We start from the raw sequence: 19,578 nt of genomic DNA on the forward strand, positions 1-19,578 counted from the left end.
CAGAGGGCAGCACGGTGCTCTGTAGATTAAAGATGGCGGATGACAGCTGACGAAATTGCCCGCATGATAGCAGCACGGTGCTCTATTGATTAAAGATGGCGGATGACAGTTGTCAAAAAAGCACGTGGATTTGTTTACCGATTCAAACCTCGCGCTAGTGAGGTTAAGTTGGTAGCACTTAGGCCCGTTAAGATGGCAGCACTGGGGATGACAGGTGACGAATTTGCATCTACTACGATAAAGAGGGCAGCACGGTGCTCTCTGGATTAAAGATGGCTGATGACAGCTGCACGTGGCTTTGTTTACCGATTCAAATCTCGCGCTAGTCAGGTTAAGTTGGTAGCACTAAGGTTTAGGCCCGTCAAGATGGCAGTACTGAGGTTAGCGATGCGTTGTTGTCGATGATAGCTGTCAAAAAGCACGTGGCTTTGTTTACCAATTCAAATTTCCCGCGGGTGGTGGAGCGGGCCTCTAGGAAGGCCTGCCGGGTGGCGGTGGCGGAGGAGGCCTCTGGGAGCCGATGGCGGTGGCGGTGGCGGCGGGGGTCTCTGGGAGCCGGAGGAGGTGGCGGCGGCAGAACCATCCAATTATACTACTGGAGAACATGCGGTACCGGTACTTGAGAACTTTCTGCTGTGAATATGCATATAGCTCATTCCAAGTTAGGAAAACAGTAATGCCCTTATGGACCAACAAGGAGTGAACACACCCCGTCTCAGATACCCATAATTCCTCCTGATTAAGGGATATTATAATGTACTTTGCAAGGTATTTTGAAAGGCAGATAAAAAAATATGATGAATTTTTGCCCGTGAATTATTAAAATAACTATATACATAACATTGTCTTTTCCATGGATATATCCATAGGGAGGAAGCACCATGGCAGAACAGCCATCGCTTCGTTGCCTTCCTTCATTATCCTTCTTCTGTGTTGCTCTCGTACAAGCCTCGTGTAGTCCCTCATTCGCCGACAACTCACTTCTATACTGAAGTCATCTACAGTATTTATTCGTTGCCTGTGTGTTTTTGTGCTTTAAATCAGCGCGTACTTGCCTTGTGTTCAGCGAGAGTTGATTGCATATTGCATAGTATTTCTGCGTGTTCGATTATTTTCGTATGTACAGAAGTTGTTACTGAAGATTTTGGTCTTGTGTTGTGCAGCGATACGTAATGTACTGATAAATAAAATATTGCCCTATACGGTATTTTAATTGTGCTTGCTTTTATCATTTAGCTGTTCTTTCTTAAGCGCATTTTACTTTTAGCATTATTTTCACGACCGCATTTAATTTTTACTGTTGTTTATGTGAGTGATACGACAGCACAGTAGTACCCCGCGTTCCCTGGGGAAATTTATTGAATGTGATTAAATGCATCCCTCACCCCTCGAGTCCATAACAAATATTGTTTTTCCTATTTTCTCCCTCAATTTATTTTACACTTCAATGCTGAGGTTTCCTATGTGCCGTAATTTACCTCTGATTCTGTACAAACCAAAAACTGCCCCTGCAAGCCCTCCGTCCCCTTAGTTCATACAAATAAGTTGCAGCTTAGTTTCTTCCGCTTTTTATCTTGAACTTAAATCCTGAATTTCACAAACTTACGTGCCGGCGTTTTCCAGTTAGTGTGTTGATCAGAGCCGTTCGACATGGCAACCCTTGTTGTCATAAGAGCAATACTATTTTCTTAACATGGAATGAGCTATAGAGGTTCCGTAGAAGATGATCATTTCCATCTATGAGTTGAAACGAAATGGCGTGTGGCCTCCGGAGAGCCCTGGTGCAGATCCTTCTGTATTTGACTCCCATGGGAGACCTGCACGTAGTGATGAGAATGAAATGATGATAAAGGCAACACATGCACCCAGTCCCCGTACCAGGGAAATTAACCAATTGTGGTTAAAATTCCCGACCCTGCCGGGAATCGAACCCGAGACCCCTGCGACCAAAGGTCAGCACGCTAACCATTTAGCAATGGAGAATGGCATGTGACTTTATGTCTCATGTTGACTACTTCTTTACAAATTACCCAATTCTTGAGTACCGGTAATTAAATAAAAATTATTTTTGTATCCTTGATACTGTATCTCTCATATTAGCACAATGACTCATATTTATTTTCCATCCTAACCTATTTAAATGGGCAGTTGTGGCAGTGGGACACCTAGATATCGTGGTATAAGTAGTCCGCGAACGCACACTTTTACGTGTGGCCCGAACCCGAGGTACTCGACTCTTCGGAAATTTCACATTATTGTCCAAGAATCGAACCAGTCAGTTTCTTGAGAAGCAAACTTCTGCGTAATTGAGCTATTGCGTCGGTGAAGACACTTAAATACCGAATATTTTAATGGTTATTTTAGGTCGTACGATCCTCTCTTGAAAAAATACGATCTTTTTGGGGTTATTGTACTATCCTGACCATCTCAGAGGTTGGGAACGCTGGCATGTACTGTACTACTGTGCACTGCGAGGAAGTCCTAAGCAAGAACATATTTGGGTTAGTGGTGATGATCTGGAGAATACAAGTGTGTGATTAGAGTCATTTTAAATAGATACCTTTAGATGGTTCAGCGGCCGTCCCGCTACGCGTCCCTGGGAAAGGCCTCCACCGCATGGAATGTGCTGACTAAGAGTGCATGCTTAACCTCACGTGACCTTACTTGGCGGACGGTTTGAAATACGGACTGCTGGCTAAGTGTGCGCTCTTCATCTCACATGACGTAACGCTGGCTATATGTCCAGGCTTAACCTCACAGATCGCCGGTTCGACCCCAGTCTTAACCTTACAGACCTCAGTCCGACGTCCAGTCTAACCGCATGACAGTGCAGGATTAACCTGCATAATGTCAATGGCTAAGCGTGTAGGCTTAAACTCACGCTGATAGGCGTTAACCTAACCGGTTGCCTTTCCCTACACCAGCTTTGGCATAACTTTACATGCTAGCTAAGAGTGCAGGCTTAACCTTACGCTGACCAGGCGTTAATCTAACCGACTGCCCTTCCCTACACCAGCTCAGACATAAATTTACACCCTAGCTAATTGTGCAGTCTTAACCTCGTGCTGACCAGGCGTTAACCTAACCGGCTGCCCTTCCCTACAGCAGCCTAGCGGCTACACATTGTACTAATGGAACTAGGGAGATGGTGTAAGGCTTAATATGAATGCTTTACTCATGGAGAGCGTAACGTTTGAAAGCTACTTCAGGGACTCGGAGCTGAACTTGGAACAAGATAGTATCTGTGCTGATGCCTAACACGCCGTTGGTGTTTTAGTGTCTGTAACACTCAATGTTTTATTTGAACTCTAGAGACTTATAGTAACTTCCAGTATTGTTTATATTACTTAGAGACCAAACCTTTGTGTTCAGAACACACACTCGGAACTTTAAATCTGTAGCTATGTTTAACACTTAGGACAAGATAGCGGGGCTGTGCATGTAACACAATGTGGTCACACTGTATTTGACATGCAGTGATCACATGGACATGGATATGCATGTTTAGACTTGTTCGCTATCAGGCTGTCTCCCTTGCAAATTCAAGTCTTTATACCGGGTGATTCACCAGACCCTTACTTTTTCGGAGACAGACAACCCAAATAACCCGTTTAACTTAACGATCCTTATAATTTAGTTTTATTAACATCAAATAACTTGGAATTTCTCCTCATGGTCAGTAAGGCTCCCGCCCCATCTGTTTGTTATCACTGTAAGTTGATCCATTGACCTAGCAAAGGAAAAATGACTATGCACGATTCCACGCCAAATACTAAGGACTATTATGCAAACATGTGATTTATTGCGCCTTGATATAACACAAGTACCCGTAATACGATCCGATTAATAGATTACGCCACGTGCTCTGAAACGCAAGGAAGTTAAATGAACACTTTGAACCTTCACTGAAGAATTTGACACGTATGTTAACTTTCGAGGTGGAATGGCCGTACTTAAGTACCAAACCTATAGAAAGTATCATGCGTGTTGAATTCGTGGCTGAATCCTTTAAGGGCTGGAGCTGATGTGTGAGTTTCGGCAGCGTAGATGTTCGAATCCAGCAGGAGGCAAATTTTATGAACGACAGAGGTGCTCCATTTCGGCGGGGATACAATAATAATCAATATAGTTTTGCTATTGGGTTTTAGGGTTGCACTCTGATTTGGCCTTTTTTACCTAAGGGTGGCTGGGGGAAGGATTGGGAAGAAAATAGGCCTTGGTCTTTTATTCGCCTCGTTTTTAGGTTGGCCTCCATGGTATTCGAATCCAACGCACACTAATAATCCACACCTACGAGGTCACATCACAGCACTTATTTATTTCCTCGCGATGTATTCCTATGAAGAATACGTTGAATTGTTGATGATTTAAGGAGAAAGTACGGTCAAATTAAAATGTCTGCCACGTACTCCTTAATGGTAAAAAGGTTAAATGAAAAAAATGAAAATGAAATGGCGTATGGCTTTTAGTGCCGGAAGTGTCCGAGGACATGTTCGGCTCGCCAGGTGCAGGTCTTTCGATTTGAGTCCTGTAGGCGACCTGCGCATCGTAATGAGGATGGAATGATGATAAAGACGACACATACACCCAGCCCCCATGCCAGAGAAATTAACCAATGATGGTTAAAATTCCCCACCCTGTCTGGAATCGAACCCGGGACCCGTGTGACCAAAGGCCAGCACGCTAACCATTTAGCCATGGAGCCGGACTCCGTAAAGTGGTCAACATTTCGAAGACTTGTTACTCTGAATATGCAGGGTACACACAGACCGTCACGGCGTTGTCCAACTATCGGAGGTCCTTTCCAGGAACATATCAAATTTCACTCTTTGGAACAGGAGGATATGTGCAATGACGCGTGCTTCAGCCACCTTAGCTACCGCGAGCTTGGTGCGTTGCTAGACACTTCCTGTCTAAAGGTAAGATAGTGTTATTCGCAGCTGTGATCGATTTCCACATTAATTATAGTTTAAGTAAGGAAACCAACAACACTGCCGTTAATGACTTCTAGCACATTCGCGAGCATAATATAAACGGTATGGTTGTACTAAGACCATAAAGAAGCAGGTATAATACTAATGTTTTTCGGAAGACTATGATATATGCGTTAGTTGGGTTACTTACCTCCGGAAAATAAGTGGCTGGTGAACCACCCGGTATACGCTATGAGTAGGCATTTTTTATTTAGTCGATAAGATGCTGTGTTGGTGGGTTGTTAGCTTTGTAGTTCATCATGACAAGGACATTGATGTTCAAGGCTTTAAAGTGAACAGAAGCAAATTTGTGTTCAAAGAGGTAGCTGCATTGGATTTCACTGTGTTGTGAGCACCAAACGTCGTGAGTTTAGTATTTAGTCCACCTTTCCCTTGACGTTTGTAAACGGATGAAGATAAAAGGCAGACGTAATGGATGAAAAAGAACCAAAAAAAAAACATTTAGGACTTCGGTGGGAAGAAAAATGTATTCCTTATCGCTTTCTAGCTATGATCATGAACACGCATTTGTTAAGGGCAGATCTAGTGTTCGTAAAGGGTTGTGAAAAGAAGGAATGGTTGCGCGAGTGTCTACCATCAGCATGCGAAGTTTTCGACTGCATGAATTAGGATGCCCATCATTAAAAATTCTTCTGAAGGAGCATAGTGCGGAAACGCGTAAACAATCTTTACGCCATGTGTGTATGCTCTTCGATTTGTTGTGTGCTGTACATGCCGGAAAGTGAGCTACATACTGTACGTGAAGTGCAGTGTTTAAATGTCGACAGTGAGAAAGAAACTTTTGTTCAGACTCGTGAAACAAATAAAGTTGTCCTATAGCTCATTCCACGTTAAGAAAACATTATTGCTCTTACGGACCTACAGGGAATGAACCCACCCTCTCTGAGACACCCGTAATTCCTCGTGATTAAGGGATTTTATACTGTATTTTGTAATGCATGAGGCATTTCTTACCGTGAATTATTAAAATAACTACATAACATTTTCTTTTTCGTAAATATATTGGTAGGGAGGAAGCACAATCTCAGGAACAGCCATCGCTTCGTTGCCTTCCTTTATTTTCTTTCTTCTGTGTTGCTCTAGTACAAGCAGTACCTCACTCTGGTGAACCACCGGCATCTCACTTCTGTAGTGAAGTCATTTACAATATTCGTTTTGTGCGTGTGTGCATTTAGGCTTTAAATCAGTGCATATTTGTCTTGTGTTGAGTGAAAGTTGGTTGTGTATTGCATAGTATTTGTGCGTGTTCTATCATTTTCGTACTGTACAGAAGTTGTTACTGAAGATTTTGGTGTTGTGATGTGCAGCGATACGTTATGGCATAACTTGCCGTGTGTTTTATCTGTGCTTGGTTCTGTATTTAGCTGTTCTTTCTTAAGCACATTTACATTTTACTAATTTTTAAGACCGAATTTAACTGTTTCGACAGCACAACAGTACACCGCGTTGCCTGGGGAAAATTATTAAATGCTATTAAATGCATCCCACATCCCTCGAACCCCTGCCCCAGTATACCTAACACTTCAATGCTGAGATATTTTTATGTGCCGTAGTGTATTTCTGATTCCGTACTGACCAAAAATAGCCCCTGTAAAACCCCCGTTCCCTTTAGTTTATGAAAGTAATTTGCAGCTTAGTTTATTCCGCTTTTATTTTGAACTTAAATACTGTATTTCACAAAAGTATGTGCCGCTGTTTTCCTGTGATGGTGTTGAGCAGAAACGCTCGGTATGGCAACCCTGTTGTCATAGGAACAATACTGTTTTCTTAACATGGAATGAGCTATAGACTAAATAACATATGAACGTCTAGGACAACAATTAATCTTAGAAACTACAATCTGGAGATGGGGCGTAATTGTAATATTTATGGTGGTAATAGATCAATTAATTGTAACAAAATGATGCACATTCATAAAGTAACTTGTATAACAACAAATGACTACTCGCTCTCCAGTTTGTGGCGATTATGAACAAGGGGATGGGAGTGAAAGAAGTTCTGTCATTTCTAGCCCTTGTGGTTGCTATTGTTGTCGATGTTCTCGTGGCATTTCAGTTTGCCTCAACTGATGTAAGCCACAGTGGCAAGGGACTGAAGAAACCTCTGCAAAAAATAAAATAAATAAATAAACAGGAACAGGGAAGTGAAAATACCTGAAGAGAAAGCCGTAGTAGATGTTAATAATCTTTATTTATGCCAAGAATAAACTTTATTCCATGATGTACAACAAGAGCCTCACTCCAACCATGTCAGGTACAATACTCTACAACACAAGGGTGAACAATTATTCAGTCAAAAGATCAGTCACTACAAATAAAACTACAGTTAACAAGACATTATTACTGTAACCTTCAGAAGTGATTCAGTAAAATAAATTACATTCATTTTTCTACAGCCCAAATCTCACCTCCTTTGTACATTTCAGTATTACGAAGTTTGTAAACTATTAGAGCACGAATTTTCATGTTTACACCAGGTTTCTTCACGAGGAATAGCACATTTCAAATACAGAACACAGTACACAGTACAAAGACACAGAACCCAACATAAACGTGCAACATTCAACAATGATGAACTATTGATGCAGAAACCTATGTCATTTAGAACAGTTTACAGTAAATGTTCAAAAATACTATTGCTAAGAGATTTGATAGGTGCAATAAAAACATAATTAGATTTTCGAACATGAACTGTAAACTCTGCTAAAAGTCGTAGGTTTCTGCATCAATAATTCATCACATTACATTCGGCTTGACATCAGTAAGTCATTTGGGTTGAACTGTTGCATATTATATCGATGGCTGAGAACGTAAGGGTTACAACAAAACATCTAATGCATTCACGGCAGAAAGCGAATCTAACGGTTTTAAATATTCTGAGATTAGTCACATTGTTTACTTCGAAAAGGCTACATTTTAGTTGTAACTCTATTCTGCATTATAATAAATGATGTAAGAACTACGCATAGTACGCGCACTTTTTAGTGATAGAATTTTGTACTCGGCTGAGGAGTACGAAGGGAGCACTGCCGGTTCCGGTAGTACTGCCAACTGAATGAAAATGAAATCTGAACTGAATCGATAATATGATCGATCGATCGATCGATATGAATTTTCTAAACCTTTATTATCTTACGCCAACAACTGTGTCACACACACACAATATATAATACTATATAACATTTCCCGATGCGAAACTTGTTCCTAGCATGAATTCTATAGTTTGGCTTCGCTGTGTAAACAACAACAGTACGAGTACTTAAAGTGTACGCCAGATTTCGCACAGCGATAAGCGATTCTTATTTTCTGTTTCAAAGGTTGCCAATACGAATCTCGAAGATAACCGAAGTCGACCGATTCAGCACTGGGGTGTAAATCTATCGCTAAAAAGTGCGCAGATAATACACACCAATTTTAACAAAAAGTTTGCAACAAGTATATTTTTGCGAGGCAATGATGTAAAATGCTAAAAATTTAAAATCCTGGATTTAGAACTGTAACCTTGACGTTCTCGGCCATAGATATAGGGTTTTGGTATCGGCAACTCATTTGGGTTGAAATGGCTATGCAGGTTTTTGCTATAAATAATATTTGTATAAGTTTGTTCTTATGAGTACCATACGAACAGCTATAATCACGCACACATAGATTTATATAACCGTTGTTTTTCTCAAAGTGATCCATACTATCATCTCAGACCATATTTATTGTATTCCTTCCGAAATACCCAATAGGGAACATAAAGAGGATGGAAACAACAAGAAGGCAGTGCCGGAAGAAGGGACGTCAACATTGTTTGTATCTTCGAATAGATGCGATTTCTCTTCATCAATCACTGAGTTATTCTACATTCATTTCTTCTCAACCCCCGATGAATTAATTTCTGTTTCCCAGCTGCATCAGGACTCGCTCGCTGAGGGTTGTCTTCACAGATCTTCTGTCTTGATGTGTTTCTTTGCGTTTTCTCTTATCCTGCACGTCCCACATCAAGACTGAATATCTCTCAAGATGGTCCCTCAGTGAGATTTTGTCCGCCCTCTGGATGAAGCTGGTGAATTGGAGTCTGATAAGGTATGGATATAGAATAATTGAGATCTTTGAGAAAAGAGCTTATTTACTGTATGTTAGGATTGTCTTTGCTCGCCCTTCTCGCACTGAATTTTGACTGTGTCCATCCTACTGTGTCCTATCTTTCTACGTATGACTTGATTTGGCATTCATTTTTCTTTCATTTCCATTACTTATGCTGACCCCGTTGCAATACGTTCAAAAGACTATATTCGGCCATCTTTAGCAACAGGAAGTCACTGATATTTATCATGTTCCCATTACAAACATTAGGACTATAAAGGCCGGGTATAGTCAGTTGAAAGAACTCTGAAGTAACGTTCATAGCTACAGGGTGACCCGAAAGTCCGTTAACATTTGACGAGGCAATACTTCACGGGATATTCGAGGAAGAGAAGTAATAATTGGTACACATGGGATTTTATTGACACGAAACGACCGACAGACAGCGCTGCACAGCAACTCTTCAGGTACAAATTGTCACACATGATTGAAATGACATGGGGTTTTACTGACACTAAAACCGAGTGCACAAACAGACCAACAGATGACGCAGGACAGCAACACGTCAGTGATATTGTATGTCACCCGTGTACGCTATAAAAGGAGCTGTAGTGAGGGAGGACGTCAGATGCGCCTGTAATCGCGGCATGCTATGTTTGGCCTCCCCGGTCTCCCGACCTCAATCCGTGTGATTATTAGTTGTGGGATTACCTGAAGTCACAAGTCTACCACGATAGTCCGACCTCATTGGCGATGCTAAAATACAATATCCGACGGCAATTTATCACCATAAATACTGAATTGCTGTTCACAACATTGTCCCTCGACTACAGGTATTGCTGACGAATGACGGCCGACATGTTGAGGATGTGTTATAAAGAACACCGTGTTTGCTAAACCTCAATTGTTATGCTAATTATTGCTTGCATATCGTATGAAGCGTCTTCTGTTGGTCATGCTGTGTACTTTATTTTAGTGTCAATAAAACCCCATATCATGGCAATCATGTGTGTCAGTTATTACCTCTCTACCTGCAATATTCTGTGAAATATTGCCTCGTCAAATGTTAACAGACTTTTGTTTCATCCTGTACATAAAATGCAGTGTTATCGTTCATTAAAAGTATATTGGTTTTGTTTACATTGATGCTTTCACGACTCGTAATTGTAGACGTGATAAAATGTTCTTGGGCTTTGGCCGTGCCAAGAATACAAGGTGAAATAAATTATTTTTGAAGTCTTCCTCGTGAACAGTCGAGATTTTCTTCTGAAGACGCAGACCAAAGTTCTCTGCGTAACGTAAAGAGATTCCCCTTGTTTTCTTGACATGGCGTAAGTCCAAGGGCTTATAATCTCGTCTATGTGGGTTTTGCTTTGTGCCTATAACATGAAACTGATGTCTAACGTTACAAAGAAGAAACGTTTACACCAGAATACTTCATCTTGTGGTTACCAAAACGCTATTGCCAGTCGTTAAAAACTCCCAACCTTGCTTGAATTATTTCCCTGCACTCTTTCAAGTACCCTTGGTGTTGTTCAGTGATAGCTTCGTGAGGGAAAAACATGCGATTAACAGATGACTAGCAACTCTTGTGAACTATGCAGTAGAACTCAATCTACTTCAACATTTTGTCGTTATTAATTCTGCTCACTGAAAATATAAGGTGTGATCAAAAAGTTTCCGTTTGAGGGCGTTGCTGCAGCGGACATGCAACGTAGCGCGACTCCGATGCAGGTATATAGACAGGGACATGTAGGCAAAGGGATCAGTGTGGCAGTCGTGTCGTGTCGAGGTGCGTGCGTTAAATGCGGCCACGTCAACTATGGCGACATTATAACAAAATGCGTCCAAACAGGACCAACGTGCTGGTATTCTGTTCTTGACTGCCGAAGGACAAACGTCGGTGGTCATCCGCCGGAGAATGAAGACTGTGTATGGGGCAGCATGTCGGTTGAAAGTCATCACTGTGGAATGGTGCACCAAGTTCCGTGCGGGTCGCGTTTCGACACAAGACGCCGGACAACAAGCACCCGCCCTGTAGTCCTGATCTCTTCACAGGCGATTATTAGGTCTTCGTTCCCTTCAAAAAGCCTTGAAGGGTCGACGCTTCCCGTCGAACGAGGACGTGCAACAGGCGGTGACGGACTTCTTTACGGTGTTTTACCACTCGGACATCTTCAACTTGGTGAGTCGGTGGGATGACTGACTCAATGCTCACGGCCATTGTACCTGATTCGCATCCCGATCCGATTCAAGACTCCACGGCCGTCAAATCGAAGGTTTCTGATCGCCCCTTATACAAAGAAGACATTTATGAAGAGGGTAAAATCGTCTTTCCTCAAAAAAATAAAATTAAAGAAAAGAACACTACGAAGCATTTTAACGATCCCTGAGTGAAGAAACGGCTTACAGAGATTCACACCGGTTGAGAGGCGAGCAAGTAGGCTTTAATTAATGTCTACAGCATTTTGCATTTCGATGGCATTCTTACATTCGATACTACTTCCAACTCAGACATGACGCTCACCGAGCTATGGTGATGCGTGGGTTCGAATCCCGTCGTCGGTTGTACTAAGAATAGTTTTCTGTGGATTCCCATTTTCACCTCCAGTCAAAGTCTGAGGCAGTTCCTATTCGTAGGTCACAGCTGATTCATTCTATTCTCACCTGTGGGTGGGGCGGTAGAATAACACCAAAGGTATCCCCTGCCTGTCGTAAGAGATTACTAAAAGGGTCCACAAAGGCTATCAACTTGCGAGCGTGGGTTGCCGACCACGGGGCCCGAAGGTTAATCCTGGCATTGCTTCCACTTACTTTTGCCAGGCTCCTCACTTTCATCTATCCTATCCGACTTTCCTTGGTCAACTCTTGATCTTTTCCGACCCCGTCTGTATTAGGTTTCCGAGGGTTGTCGTGTTTTTCATTTTCACGCCCTTCGTGGCCCTTGTCTTTCTTTGGCCGATACCTTCATTTTTCGAAGTGTCGGATTCCTTCCATTTTTCTCTCTGATTAGTGTTATATAGAGGATGGTTGCCTAGTTGTACTACTTGCGAGGTTCTCAACCAAAGACTCCACCTTTACAATACTAATATTATGTTTTAATTAAGTCAACGTTAACACGTTTTGGAACATGCTTCGTCCATCTTTGTGGACATCTTGAGCCGAAAGTATACAAGATAAAAGTGGAGAAAAGACAAGGACACAACATAATACACACTTCCTCTCTTATCTTTTATACTTTCGGCTCAAGATATCCACAAAGATGGATGATACATATTCAGAGACTTGTGAATATTGACTTAATTATAACACGTAATATTACAGTAGTATTGTAAAGGTGGAGTCTTTGAGAACCTCACAAGAATATATTAACGACAGTACCGGCTTTCTAATGAAATCCATTTTATGCAACAGCTTTACTTCCTCTTAAAACAGTAATCACCACCAATTTCATTCACGATCATTCACATACGTCCGTATTCCCGCTTAACAATGTACACATCACATTTTGTACTCCTTTCCCAAAGCCTAGTTACTTCCCGCCCAGCCTGTGGAACTGTTCTGTTGTCTGTATCACCACGTAAGAGAACAAAGAAACTCTAATATTGAAAAAGGTGTGTTAGTTTTAAATATTTCAACATTTCTAAAAATTACACCTAAAAATTTTGAAGAAACAATTATAGATTAAAGAAAGCGAAATCATGACAAAAATCTTAGGGCCCAGAATTAAAAATGGAATACATTTCCCCAAACCCAGCTCGGAAATATATTTTAAACTTCTACACTTACTGAGACTGCGACGAATTAAATTCTTAAGCCATTTGTAAAGAATGAATAACGAAAGAGTCATTTATCAAATACACACATTTTTGCAAATCAACCGCACGAGATCAAAATGGTATAAACAAGTAGAGAAAGACCTCGCTGAATGAGCATCACCAAATCTGCAGGATAGAAATATAATTGTTCACACAAAGGGATTTGAGGAAGACGGGAAGAAAGCAACACGACACACTTGGTCGAAGAAACATAAATTACAACAATCGATGAAAATGAAGAACTACTGGGCAAGGACGAAAGCTCAAAAAAATGTTGATTCTGGGTGGTCCTAAGTGACGTATTCGATTAGAAGAAGATGACAATGAAACTCTTAATGAAAATACTTAAGTTAGTCTGAGTTATTACGTTCATTTCGTAAACTTATTTCCTATGAGTAAAAGAAACTTTTAAAAGTAAATATTCCTTTCTCACAGCTTGGTCTCTCCTCACTGCACGTACGAACACCTACTGCTTACAACGTACTTCATCAAGTAACGGTACTTAAATAATCATTCCAGCGGATTCTTCAGTCTCTGATCAACCCAACTTTTCACTCAGGGACAATACAAAGATACTTGCTGTCAGTTCTAGAAACACACATCTTTCTGTTTCTCATAAAAACATTGGCGGCAAAATACCACTTGCTCCAAGACAAACATTTCTTGTTTTTACAGGAAAATTAAATAAATAGCATTCTACTGCACCTTAAATCATGAGCAATGAATGGAAACAATGATGATGAAATGCTAAAACCACACCAATTGAACTTGGAACACTCTTACATAAAACAATGCACAAACAAAGAAACCACACTTTAGCTCTTATACCTTTTCACATTACATTATTAACATCTTTCCCTTTACGTTTTATGTCTGCAGCTACCACGGAACAAAGAGATGAATGAAAACAGGCAAACAGTGTCAAATATTTCACAAAGTTCTAAAAATTAAATAACATTTTCATTAGAAAGATTTAAAAAATGTAATAGCATTCTGTAGTAAGTCCCATAGAGACCGTAATATATTTACAATAATGGATAAGCAAGTAATAACATCAGTGTAAATATCACTAAAAGAAAAAGAAAGCCGTATTAAACCGTGTTGATCAATAAATCTTAAATAAAAGTTAACATTCATTCAACCAGTCGATAATATTTACAACATATCAATTACGTAACGTGTTAGCTTGTTTCGTTCACATTATAAATGACAGTCAACGTTAATGTAACATACTGATGTAGTTCGCCCATCATATACAAAACATTGTATAATCAGAAGTAATTAAATCAAAGAGTCATTTGGGAAAGGAATCACAATCCAAGGTGAGGAAATCAAGAACCTAACAGTTATACATTTTCAAAAAGAAATTCATTGAAGGTAAATAATTGCATTAGGGCTTTTTACATGTTACAATGACAGTTGAGAACATTCTGCATGTTTGTGGTGAACATTTTATTAGTCTATTTTGAATAGGAGCCGAACTGTATTAGTTCGAATTTTAGTGAAAGCAGGCTACAAGATAATTAATATGTACTGTACTTCTCGACTGATTGTTAACATTTAATTAAATATCACCAAGCAAGAAGAACCTTGGGCAGTCCCTGCAGTGGAAGTTGCTGACCAATGGCGGGCTGGCTGGGCAAATGCCCTCCCCGATTTGTTTACAGACGAGATGAGTTTTACGAGAGACGGTATCGTAAATAATCATAATACTCACATGTGGGCCGATGCAAATCCACGTGCAGTGGAAGAGAGAGAATCCCAGCACGAATTTAGTATCAACGCAGGACACGGATTCATGGGGACAGATTTATAGGTCCCTGCGTTCTGCACAACAGACTGAATGGTCCTACGTATCGTACCTTCCTGCAGGACCATTTACAGTATATGTGTTGCTGGAAATGTGCCACTACAGGAACGACTGCAAAGCGCGGACCTATACCAATAGTTTGGCCTACCCATTCGCCTGACCTTAATAATTTAGAATTTTGGCTTTGGAAATAGGTGAAGTCCATGGTGGATGCAGTCCCCATAAATGATGTGGATAAACTACGAGAACGCGTGTTCAATGCGTGCGATGCAATCCGGCAACCGTCATGGTTGTTTCCACGAATACGTAATTCCATGCGACGTAAGGTGAAAGGGGCTAAATTTTAATAGATGGCGGCCACATGTTGTGAAGAGTAGAACAAGGTAATGGTGATCATTGATGGTAGCGGACCATAACTCCGTAGATATTGGGTTTGATGCCAATGTTTATAGGACTCTTGTTTTCCCTTTCTTTGTTGCGTTCTGCCTCCTCTGTTAATATTGGAACCCTTTTCAAGGACACCCTCTATAATCAATGTCCTGCATGTTATTGGCGTTCCTCTAAAAGGGAATGAATAATGTTGGCTGAACCTAAACATCTGATCCAGCCGACAATTGAGTTCAAACTGTCAAAAGTGAACGCAAACAGAAATCAAGAGGAATGTTATGCAATAATATGTTAAACACCGTACGCAAATAGTTGTGCCTTCATTTCATTTTTGGACTTTCAGCAATCTATTAAACTTGAAATTCCAGGTCCCCTCACCTTTTGGGCGGCCCAGTGTACCATAGAGCATGAGCGTCGGCAAAAGAGAAATACATGGATTTTCTTAAGCTTCGCGGATGTTCCTAAGTTCTAGTGAGAGCTTAAGAAAGTCGATCCATTATTTATGTTACTATCCGAAATCGGTGACCTTCGAACAAAAGGTTGATCTCATGGAGCGTCAGTATAAGTCAAATGTTCAAGTATATTACACTGATATAAAATAAATAATTTCAGGTGATATATTGGGATCCAACACGCGTCCTAAGACAAATGAAACGTATTTATTCAAAATATGCAAACCATTTTTCTCCATCACCCAGTGCTCTTGAGATATACAACATCAACCATTTACATATTATGTTTAACATTGTATCAAGGAAAACAACAGCATTGAGTACTAATGCACCACGTGTCACTGGTCTGTAACACGTAGCAAAACAGATCTGGCGAATTTATGCAACCTCTGGACGCCATAATATCTATTATCATTGACAATAAAGGCGAGGCAAATGATCAATACTTGCTCCCTCACTGCCTACCTTCACCACATGTAGTTGGACGGTGCACTAGGCTGCCAATCGGTCTACTTACGAACTAAGGGGATAGTGGTGGAAAGATGATTTAAAAGTTTTCTTTTGCGGATGCGCCATTGGTCTGGGCTGGTTAGGGTAGGGTCTGGACAAGACCATTTGTGTGCAGTAATTATAGAGTAGGGTCTGGACAAGACCATTGGTCTGGATGGTTAGGGTAGGGTCTGAACAAGACCATTGGTCTGCAGTAGTTAGGGTAGGGTATGGACAAGACCACGGGTCTGCAGTAGTTAGGGTAGGGTCTGAACAAGACCATTGGTCTGCAGTAGTTAGGGTAGGGTCTGGATTGGTTAGGGTAGGGTCTGAACAAGACCATTGGTCTGCAGTAGTTAGGGTAGGGTCTGGATTGGTTAGGGTAGGGTCTGAACAAGACCATTGGTCTGCAGTAGTTAGGGTAGGGTCTGAACAAGACCATTGGTCTGCAGTAGTTACGGTAGAGTCTGGACAAGACCATTGGTCTGCAGTAGTTAGGGTAGGGTTTGGACAAGACCATTGGTCAGGGCTGGTTAGGGTAGGGTCTGGACAAGATCATTGGTCTGGGCTGGTTAGGGTAGGGTCTGGGCTGGTTAGGGTAGGGTCTGGACAAGACCATTGGTCTGGGCTGGTTAGGGAAGGGTCTGGACAAGACCATTGGTCTGCAGTAGTTAGGTTAGGGTCTGGACAACACCACTGGTCTGGATTGGTTAGTGTAGGGTCTGGACAAGACCACTGGTCTGCAGTAGTTAGGGTAGGGTCTGGACAAGACCATTGGTCTGCAGTGGTTAGGGTAGGCTCTGGACAAGACCATTGGTCTGCAGTAGTTAGGTTAGGGTCTGGACAAGACCATTGGGGTGCAGTAGTTAGGTTAGGGTCTGGACAACACCACTGGTCTGGATTGGTTAGTGTAGGGTCTGGACAAGATCACTGGTCTGCAGTAGTTAGGGTAGGGTCTGGACAAGACCATTGGTCTGCAGTGGTTAGGGTAGGGTCTGGACAAGACCATATGTCTGCAGTGGTTAGGGTAGGGTCTGGACAAGACCATTGGTCTGGATTGGTTAGGGTAGGGTCTGGACAAGATCATTATTCTGCAGTGGTTAGGACAGGGTCTGGACAAGACCATTGGTCTGGATTGGTTAGGGTAGGGTCTGGACAAGACTACTGGTCTGGACTGGTTAGGGTAGGGTCTGGACAGGACCATTGGTGTGGATAGGTTAGAGTAGGTGCTGGACATGACCAGTGATATGGAAACAAGCAAAGGGGAAAGCCGTGAAGTGACCTTAGGCCTCTAGTTTCCCGTACAAACAGCATTGGTCTACATTAGTTAGGGTGATGCCTGGGCTAGTGGTGGAAAGGTGAATTACAAGATTCTTCTTCCGTACCTGATAGAGACCCACCCGCACATTAAGGTAAGTTTTATTTAATAGTATTGCTGTTCTGTATTCCAGATTGTCCCATTTACTTCTGATTTATCCTGCCGGGGTTGGTAGCGGAATCTAATTATCACGATTGCCGGGAATGACGTCACATCCCACTTTACGTTTGCCAATAGGAATGCAAGTAGCTACTTCAGCAATGGAAAATGGCGTTTACTCCTCTTCATTAAGTTATAAAAGTAACTGTACTTCGCAATGAATATATCATTCTCTCCTCTGACACTTATTCCAAGTAAGATTTCATTCATTTCTACTTCCTTATAATGTTAGAAACGTAAGGCAGCGATGTAGTTTCAATGTTTTCCAGCAAATGGAAATTTTCGGCTTAGTATGGAAAATTGAAAAAATGAACACTGTTCTACGAAAAACAAAATACGGTATTGTCAACATCTTCAAAACCTGACGTGATAGAGCAAACAATGTTTTCAGATTAGAAATCAGCACTAAAAAACTGCACTAGAAACACTAAACATCATAGTGTTATCGGAGTGTTTAGGTATAAAGAACTCATTACCGACTATTGCATGTGTGTGGTTCAGTTTTTTCCTGAGAAGTTTGTAATACTCGACACGGTGACGAATTATATCTGCAAGTAGGAGGTAATAAGGTTCTATCTCAGTCTTAAAAACAAAGTATTTACAATATTGAGGCCCCGAAACGAATAAGTTTTTTATACCAAAACACTCAGCCGATATAATATGTACATCATATTCGAGCATTGTTGATCTACACACAAATGACACATTATTAGTACCGTAAGAGAAAGAACAAACTTTCTGTCATAATTCGCTCAAAATAACAATGAACGCATGGTATTGTACAAGTCCCTTGCAGGTACACTCTTATCAGGAACAACTGGACCTCTAGATGTAACGTTTGTTGTGAGTAGCCACAGGATTTGTGTCGAAATGGGAGGTCATGATTGAAATTTTTAACTTCAACAATTTACCACTTATCACAACCAATTTTAAAATACATTTACATATTAATAGGATATATCATCATTCAATATTTGGAGTTGATTAGTTAATTCTTCGCAAAATTATTACCAAATCAATTCCATCTTTTTGTGTTACATGGAAAAAAATGTTTCTTGCCGCACTGAGATCATTTTCTCGAATGTAATTTGCCAGACTTATTAAAATACTGGGAGTTGCAGTGAAGTTGGGAAGTTGTAAACATTTTTTAGCAGGAAAAGTACGGGGGCGGGGGCATACTACGAAAAACATAAAATTAAGCAATTTCCTCGATTGTGCTGAAGGACTAAAGGGCCCGGAAAATTTCAAATACTTTGAGTCTTCAGATTTCGAAAATCACTTCCGGCCTAAATGCATTTCCGGAAAAACAGCCTAAAGTCGCCTGTTTTTACTCGTTTTATTTTTTATTCAACTCCTAGTCAAATAAATGTATTTACATAGTTCTTTCTGTAATGTGTTCCCTGGTTCAGTACTCTCAGGCGTATTTATTTGTAATTTTTGAAAAATATCCACACCGGAATGTGTTGTATTGACTGCATTGACTCACATTAGCGCTCGTAGTGGTAGAAAAGGGCAAACTGCTAATCTAATCGACCGGATAACGATGATTAAGCAAAGGATTGTAATTTTTAGGAATAAATGAAGATTATTATTAGATTTTATACACCTAAAATTCGCAGCTCATATCCCTGGGATATTTTCAACAATGAGTTGCTTGCGTGATGGGCTACAACTGCGGATTTTTTACTTACGATGTGTCCTCTTTATGCACTGGCTTATATTTTTCAATTCGCATTTTACTTTTTTCACTATGATTTTTCTGTTTCTTCTTAATATTGTGCTCGGGATTTCTTTTCTTTTATTTACTCGTTGAGTATTCCTTTCGTTCATCCTTATAATGTGTTTCCAAACCTGTTATTTAGCTTAGTTATCTTTGATTTTAAAATAGAAAAGTATATTTCTTTTATACATGCATTATCCTGCAATTTATGTGGTTAAGTGTAACAGCCTTAACTGCGCCACTGTTAAATAAATAAATAAATAAATAAAAAATAATAAATAAATAAATAAATAAATAAATAAATAAATAAATAAATAAATAAATAAATAAATAAATAAATAAATAAATAAATAAATAAATA

This window comes from Anabrus simplex, chromosome 10, assembly GCF_040414725.1.
Source record: "Anabrus simplex isolate iqAnaSimp1 chromosome 10, ASM4041472v1, whole genome shotgun sequence".
NCBI lineage: Eukaryota > Metazoa > Arthropoda > Insecta > Orthoptera > Tettigoniidae > Anabrus > Anabrus simplex.